At 36.5% G+C, this 7,722-nt stretch overlaps 1 long non-coding RNA gene across 1 annotated transcript in view; it reads right to left on the bottom strand.

Annotated features, from left to right (window-relative positions):
• Positions 1-6,528: 6,528 nt before the first annotated feature.
• LOC139593205 (uncharacterized) overlaps positions 6,529-7,722 on the bottom strand; it is a 39,121-nt gene continuing 37,927 nt past the window's right edge. The window contains exon 3 of the long non-coding RNA XR_011680212.1: positions 6,529-6,713. This is a non-coding gene — a long non-coding RNA (uncharacterized lncRNA). The remainder of the gene's footprint in view (positions 6,714-7,722) is intronic.

Below are 7,722 nucleotides of genomic sequence, written 5' to 3'. Positions count from 1 at the left end.
CCCCAACCAGCCTTCTCTGCAGTGTGGTTACACTGGATAAATATCATCTTAGCACCAGGCACTCTGGAGATGCTCTTGTCCTGCACAGCTAAAGGCTCCTTCCCTTTAGCCTCACGTCACACCTGTTTGCAGGAAGGGTACAAGATGTGAATGCAGCTTTCAGGCTGGGTCCCTGGGCCAACTATAGCAGGATTTTTTTCATCTTTCAGTTGGTAGCCCCTAAGGCAAGTCTGATCCTTGAATTATAAATTCCCTAGAAAATTTTGTATTCATGGATCAGTGCAGCATATTAAATTTTCCTTTTCTTTACCACTTCTTATGTAATTCAAAGAACCCTAAGTGGGCAATCATCCCCTTAACCTGCACTGCAATAAATACTTGTGTGCCTTGCCCATCAGCAGCAGTATAACCTTCAAAAGTAACTCTCTCTGGATTTGGGATCTGTAAAACCTCTGTCTGTGGCACTGAAGCTTAGGAGGGCATCCATGCATCCCTCTTCCTCATCTTGAACAATAATGAAGCTGCCAAATGCAGCTGAAGATGTCAAAGAAACTGTAAGCCTAATGATTTTTATAATTTAACATCTTTGCAGGAAGTCCTTAACATGTGGCATTACTTTGTAGAGTGAGTTCTGCATGTCTGTGAGATAATGTATTTGACTAAAATTGGGAATGATCACGTCTCTATCTGTATATCAGTAGACAGACACCCTAGTGATTAATTCTTTTTATCACATCTTTAGTTGTCTAATCTGTTCTCAGCACAGATTAATTTGTGTCTTTCAGGGGGTATTCAAACAGTTTGTGTCCTTTAGAAGTCCTTCAGAATGGTCACCATCAACAAAAAGTTGTTGAGTTCCCCCCTAAAATGTTAACTTATCTAGATAACCAGATCAAAGTACTTTCTATCAACAGTGAAATCTTGTATTCCAGCCCTGAATGGGACAGAAAAACATTGAACCTTGGTTCAAGACAGTATCAAGCTTCATCCACTAATTTATTGAAAAGGATGTTGTGTTATAACACAGATATGCAGTAAGATATATTGAAATTACTGAAAAGCTGAAGTACTTCTGATTTTACAAAGCAGCTATTACACTTTTTGTCCTGAGGTCTACACAGTTCAATTTCTGAGTCACTAAGAGAAATCTTTGACCCACAAGTTATATGACTGATTTTTATGATTATTACTAGGGTCTGAAAACCTCTACCAGATAGAATTCAGTTGGCGTTCAAGCTTTGTGAAACAACTGAGCCTTTAAGTAATGTATTAATCTATGTGGCTTGTTTGTTGATCAGCAGTTTACAATGATCCCAAATTTACCACTGTAGAAGGCTATAGTAATGGGATAGAATATGAAACTTGAGCAAAACACAAGATTGCTACTTGAACTGGTACATGATAATTCTCAAAATATACTGGATAAACCATTTCTCCCCATTTGGTAAAGCCCTTCTGGGTTTTATAAAACAAATAGCCCTCCACTTGTGGATGCACAGGATGTAGATACCCAGGTGAGAGCAACAGGGAGGAAGGAGACTGCCCAGAAGAGGAGAAGCAGCAGCTCCAGGCACTGGAGCAGAGATTCCCCTGAAGACTGTTCAGATCCGACACCACAGCAAAGGGAAAATGGGAAGAAAAAGGAGCAGTAGAGAAAAACAATTATGAACTGACCAAAACCCCACCTTTTCCCCTGCTAAACAACAGACCTGGGTGCAGAGGAGTTGAAAATAGAGAGGTGAGACTAGGAAAGGCAGAAGGAAAGGTGGTACTTTAACACCCACCTCTTTGTTTCTCACCACCTGAATCTCTTTTATGGGGTAATGAGTTCTTTTCCCCAAGATGAGTTGGTTTTGCCAACAACAATGACTGGTGAGCAATCTCTCTGAGCTTTCTCATCCTATTTTCTCCACTGCTTCCTTCTAAGGTCAGGGGGAGCTAAGGGGAGGAATGAGCAGCTGCTTTGAAGTTGACTATTATTCAGGGTTAACCCACCACACTGGGAGCAGACACATTTAGGGGGGAAATCAGCTATGGCAAAAGACATTCTGAGCAGCACAGATATATGCATATAAATAGTGATAATTCTTGTGATTTGGAAGATAGAGTTCTATTTCTTTTGGGTTCTGGTTTGGGTTTTTTCCTGACACATTTAGATTTTGGACTCAAATTACACACACAGATTTCACTCCACCACAAATTAAAAATCTAAATACACCATTTACATTAAAATGTATTTCCATAAAAAGACAAAGCTGAATTTTGCCTGTGACCAATCACTATCCAAACTAATGTTCCTCAGTCCTGTTTCACTTGCCTAATTTTAGCTTTAGTTAATTTAATACTGAAAAATCACGTGGGCACAATAGTTTTCACATTATAGGCCTATCATGGAGTTCATTTAAGGTAACTCTCAACAGACATACCTCTCAGTGAAACTGCAGGCAATTTACATAGCTCTGCTGTCACTTCTACAATTAGAAGTTTGTGGATCCAATCTGGTTTTCAGGAGGTTAACATAAAGAAAGTCAAACTGCAAGTTGCTACATCAGTCATTCAGACTTTGTAGACATAATCAGTTCATCAATGTCTGCTTAAGATTTTGATCCCTGAAGACACTGTGAAAGTTGACTGCAAATAAAACAATCCTGAAGTTTGTTAGAAACTGATCTGGAATACTTGCAATATGTGAAAGCTGTTCCAAAAGCCCATCATTTCATACACAGTGTAATGACCACAGGCATGTTATCAATACCCTTAAGGGACATCACAGCTAGGACATGTAAATATAGGAATAGATTAATTTTTGTTCAGGCCCAAAGCCAAAAGTTAATTCTTCAAAAGAAGCTGCTGTGAAAGTACATAAGCTCCCAGGAAAAAATAGGGATACTGAAGTGCATTCAGCCATTAGAAAAGGTCAAATGTCTATGGTTTGACAATAAATAAGCTTGTTTCTTATTTCTACCCAAGTAGTTAGAATGCAGTCTGATGCATTCTATTAAATTCCTCCTTGCCAAACTACAGACTACATAAACAGTTACTAGCCAATCTCTAATTATAGGTAAGAAAGCTATGAGATGAAACAAATTCCAGTACAGCACTACAAATTCAGGAATACTTCATTCTGACTGGTTCTCCCACTAGCTCTCAGTGACCATGGTCTTCAGAGTACAGTTTTATTACAGTTTCATTCATCATTACTAGTTTATGACTGAAATCAACAAAAACTGCTGCGCTAAGAAATAGCAATTTCCTGGTTCTAACATAACACCTGGGAGTGATACTCTGAAAGGAGAAAATAATTTGAAGTTTGCAATGCTATAAGTAATCCTCTGTGCAACTACAGCAAATGTTGGTGTTGCAAAATAATTCAAAATACTCATGGATAAAATATTTTCTTCTGCTTTGTTTCTACATCTATGAAACACAAACAGCTGTTTCTTTCAGTATCAGGATAGATTAATGTGGCTTTTATCAAGATAGAAGAACTGGGAAAACTGAAGTAAAGGACAAGGAAATCAGAGGATTGACTACTAAGATAATCAGACACCCCTAACTTAGGAAAGGTTTCAATTTCTTCATCCTACAAATCATGGTGTTTGATAAAAAAACAGGCTGCTGCAAAATTACAAGTATCACTTAAGTTCTTAAGAGATGTGTTCTATAGCCTCTTGTAGCCACCCATAGAAAGTTTATTGCAAAAACCTGCAGGACATCATACGAGTTATGGGCATAAACACAAATATACATTTCTGTCTCAGGCAAAGAAACTTCCATTTTACAAAACTGGAAAATGTAGATAAATAATTTAATACTTTGCTATTACAAAAAAAAAATCAATAAATGCAATTAAGAAATATTTTCAAAAGACAGAAGTCACCTTCAGCTGTGAAAGTTCATTTTTGTATACATTCAGCAGAAACAAGAAGTCTAAGTCACCATCCACAGTTCATTGCATTAAAATTGCTACCAACAGGTGTATTGTAAAAAATAATGTTTCACAGTTCTTTGTGTCCAAAGTTACCCTTTTTCTGAAAGCTGTTATTTTTAAATGAAAGAGATCCCTGCAATTTTATATATCTTAGCTGTATTTATGAAAGGAACATTGGAAAAGAGACAAACATAGTGTTTATAATATTTCTCTGAAAGGTCTGAAGGTCCTAGAAGTTTGTTTTCTTGCAACAATAGGAGATGCAGTTATTAAAGTTATTAACATTTTCTTGAAGTAGTTTTCCAGATTTACCAACAACTTTCCCTGAAGTAACGTATCCCATCAAAAATGGTGGTATCATTATGCTTCTAATATGCTTTTAATGTATGTATTAATTTTACACATACACACACACACATATATACATAAAAGTTTTTGAATTATATATATATAATGGGCATAAAACTGAATAGATCTAGATCTTGCAGAAGATGTGGACATGGTTCTGTGATTCTTTTTCCAGGTGGCCCTGCTTGAGTGGAGGGTTTGGACTAGATGACCTTCAGAAGTCTCTAACCCCAACTCTTCTGTAAGGCTGAATGTATTTTACATAAATTGTTGTGTGACATACCATCCAGATTTGATAATACGCAAATGCATCCCTAGTCTAGAGAAGGCATTTACCCAGACTTGACAGACACACACTTCAATCTTATTGAACACCAGCAAGTTTCAAACAAATCAAATCAGAAAGGAAATAAAATGTAGATTAGTAGGTACAGTCATAGCTTTGAATACTACCACTCAATTTTACCATTGTTTCACTTACCCATACTTATTTTTACAGTTTCTCTCACTAAAAGCTTTACAGATATTTTGTGCTCCAGAAATTTCATTCTAATCTCCAGCCTAAGTAAGAAAGCTCAGTTTTCTATCAAGCGACGTTTCAATATGTTGAACTCCATTAAGCCTTTGGTTGTCTAATATTGTGAGTTAATGATCCAGTGTATGCTTTTCAGATTACCATATTTAATGGTTTTCCTCTCCCCTGCCTGCCCAGTTTCACATTATAAAATATAATGAATCACCTAAATTAAAAAAACTGGTCAAAACATTTAAAAATTACCAGAAAGAGGAGAGACCAAGATGGCATGACTCTGTAAAATAGGTTTCTTTTGAGAGCCATACTGAAATCACAAAATTAAAGGATCAACTTCATTGCTATGCCAAACTCAATTAGAAGCATATCAATGTGAATAAAGTACATAACACTACTGTGTTTTTATATAGCTAACTCACACTTCAAAAGAACTGGAACAACAACTTTTTCTGACCTCTATGCCTAAAAAAAAAAAGGTCTGGTTTGTTTTTTTTTGCATTCACCACCTATAAGAAAGGAGTAATATGTAAAAACCTAATTTGAATTCTGGAAAACTATAACAGAGTTACTGTTCATTAGTAATTTTTTCTTAAATTTAAGAGCCTAAATATCCTGTAAAATATTAGGATCTTGATAAAAACCACTAAGAAGGCCTTCACTGCCAATGCATATATTTTGTTTTAACATGTTTCATATTACTCAATAATGAGCAGCCTAGAAAATATTCCAGTAAATCCTGGATTTCAGAAAGTATAGATAAGTGGAATATTTGTTGTGTTCCTATGTCAAATGTTATTTCAGCATATCTTCCTGTCAGCTTACTTTAATAAAATAATAATGAATTTCAGAGCAACAAGAAAGTTAGAAACACAAGGAAATAACAAGTGAAAAGAAGCTACTTTCTGTAGCTCATCTTCAAATAATGAAAATGTGATCACAACAATGAAATCAGGCCAAATACTGAAGATATCAAAGCAGATCAGGTCCTTCCAAGCATATATTAGAGGCATCACTGAGGAAAAAAATTCTGAATGGCAGCACTTTTTCACAGAATTTTGTGCACTAAGGGTAACTATCTGGTACTAGAAACCAGAATTAGCCATGCAAGTGAAGGCTCTTTCCTTCACCTCCACGTAATTCCAGGACTGTGGGACAGCCAAACCCAGCCTTGGGTTTGGAAGCCCATGGCATGGACTGTATATAAGAGGCGGATCAGAAATTTCTGACCCAACTAGTTAACATCCTGCATCTCAAACCAGTCTAACATCCCTGGCCTGTTTGATGAACTGCTAAAACCATAAAAACATTGAAATTCATTTTGCAAGGGACCTCTGAAGTTCATTGAGTTCAAACCTCTGCTCAAACCAGGGTCGATTAAGAGACAAACTTTTCCACAAGACATCACTATTCTTGGCAAGTTCTGGCAATTCTGCACTGACTAAAAGAGTTTCTCTGCATTGTCAGTATTTCTACTTGCACATTTTTCATGAAAATTCTGAATATGTTTCTGGTTCTATATAAGCATTGAAATCAAATGAAACAAAACCACAGAGCTAATGAAGCTTGGCACAAAAAAGGAAAGGGAGGAAGGAGGGAAGTGCTAAGGCAATCTTAATTCAAGTCTATTGTTTCAAGAAGCTGAAAGCATCATCGATGACTGTTCTATTCATGTGACCCCCCAGTTTGAGACACTTACATAACAGCATCTCTCCCAGCGTAGTTAGCAGAAGTAATCGGCAAGAATTGTTTTATCTCTCATCTGCTGCCAATATACTGGGTTTTCAGGCCTTCATGAGTGATGGTCTTCTTAAAGGCCCAGATCTTCTTCAATTCATAACACTAGTTGCTGTCTTTGGGTTGAGATGGAGTTGTTCCTTATTTATATATACTCCTGAAGAAGCACTGTAAAATGAACAAAAGTACCAGTTCATTTGCACCTGCAGAGCTATTCAGAGGGACCCTACATCAGAAAAATAATGGCAGAAGTGTGTTTACCCCTCATGTAAAAAAAAATTAAAAAGCAGTAAGGCTTTGCCGGGCTATACTTAGCTCACAAACTTTGACCTGTCCACATGCTGCTGTGAGTAACATTTCCTTGGATACTAATCATCTGTCCCAAAACTGCAGGAAAACCCATTAAAGCCACCCATCACCACGAGGTTTCACACATAACCACAACAAAATGCAAAGAACCCATATTCTTAAAATACATTTTTTAATTACTTCATATTTGTGAAAAATGGAATTCAAACAAGATTCTCGGCACCAAAGTTATAGCACATTTTAAGCAGAGAATTAGTGTGCCAAGTTTCCCATTTGGGAGTGGACAGATTTTTTGGTTTAGTCCCATCTCTCTTCCCTACTTTCCCCCCCCCCCACCTTTTTTTGTTTTGAGAATGCAGAATAAATAAGATCATTTGTTTTAATTAAAATGCAGTGTGCTCTGTGTGCAGGATAAGAGTGATGCATCACCTTAGTGCTCAAAACAGGGCATTTCTCTTTGTGCCAGAACTGGGCTATGAGTCAGCTGTACAAAAATGAATGTTAAGCCTTTCAGAAGGAATTCAATTTGCAAAAAAATTGACAGATAAATGAAGTCTAAAGAAGATTAAAATATATCCTACTCTAAAAATCAAAGGTTAAATGCAAATATCTTCTATTATTTTGTTGAGGCAACCCATTGTCAGACATATTTCGGGGTTTTACCGTTTTCCATTATAAAATGACACTGGTTTAGAACTTGAGATGAAAATCCCTATATTTCCTTCTCTACTTCCAAAATGAACTTTCTTATGCTTAATAGAAAATGGGTAAAACAGCAGTCTTTTTTGGATTTATTTCCTTGTAATTTAGCTTTTATCATGTGTACTTTCATTTACATGTTGAGTGAAGTATTCAACCACTGATCTCA

This window comes from Agelaius tricolor, unplaced genomic scaffold (genome assembly GCF_023055355.1).
Source record: "Agelaius tricolor isolate 1412-34295 unplaced genomic scaffold, bAgeTri1.0.p SCAF_9, whole genome shotgun sequence".
Lineage (NCBI taxonomy): Eukaryota > Metazoa > Chordata > Aves > Passeriformes > Icteridae > Agelaius > Agelaius tricolor.
Note: the sequence above shows the minus strand (reverse complement) of the source record. Positions and strands in the feature narration are given on the sequence as shown.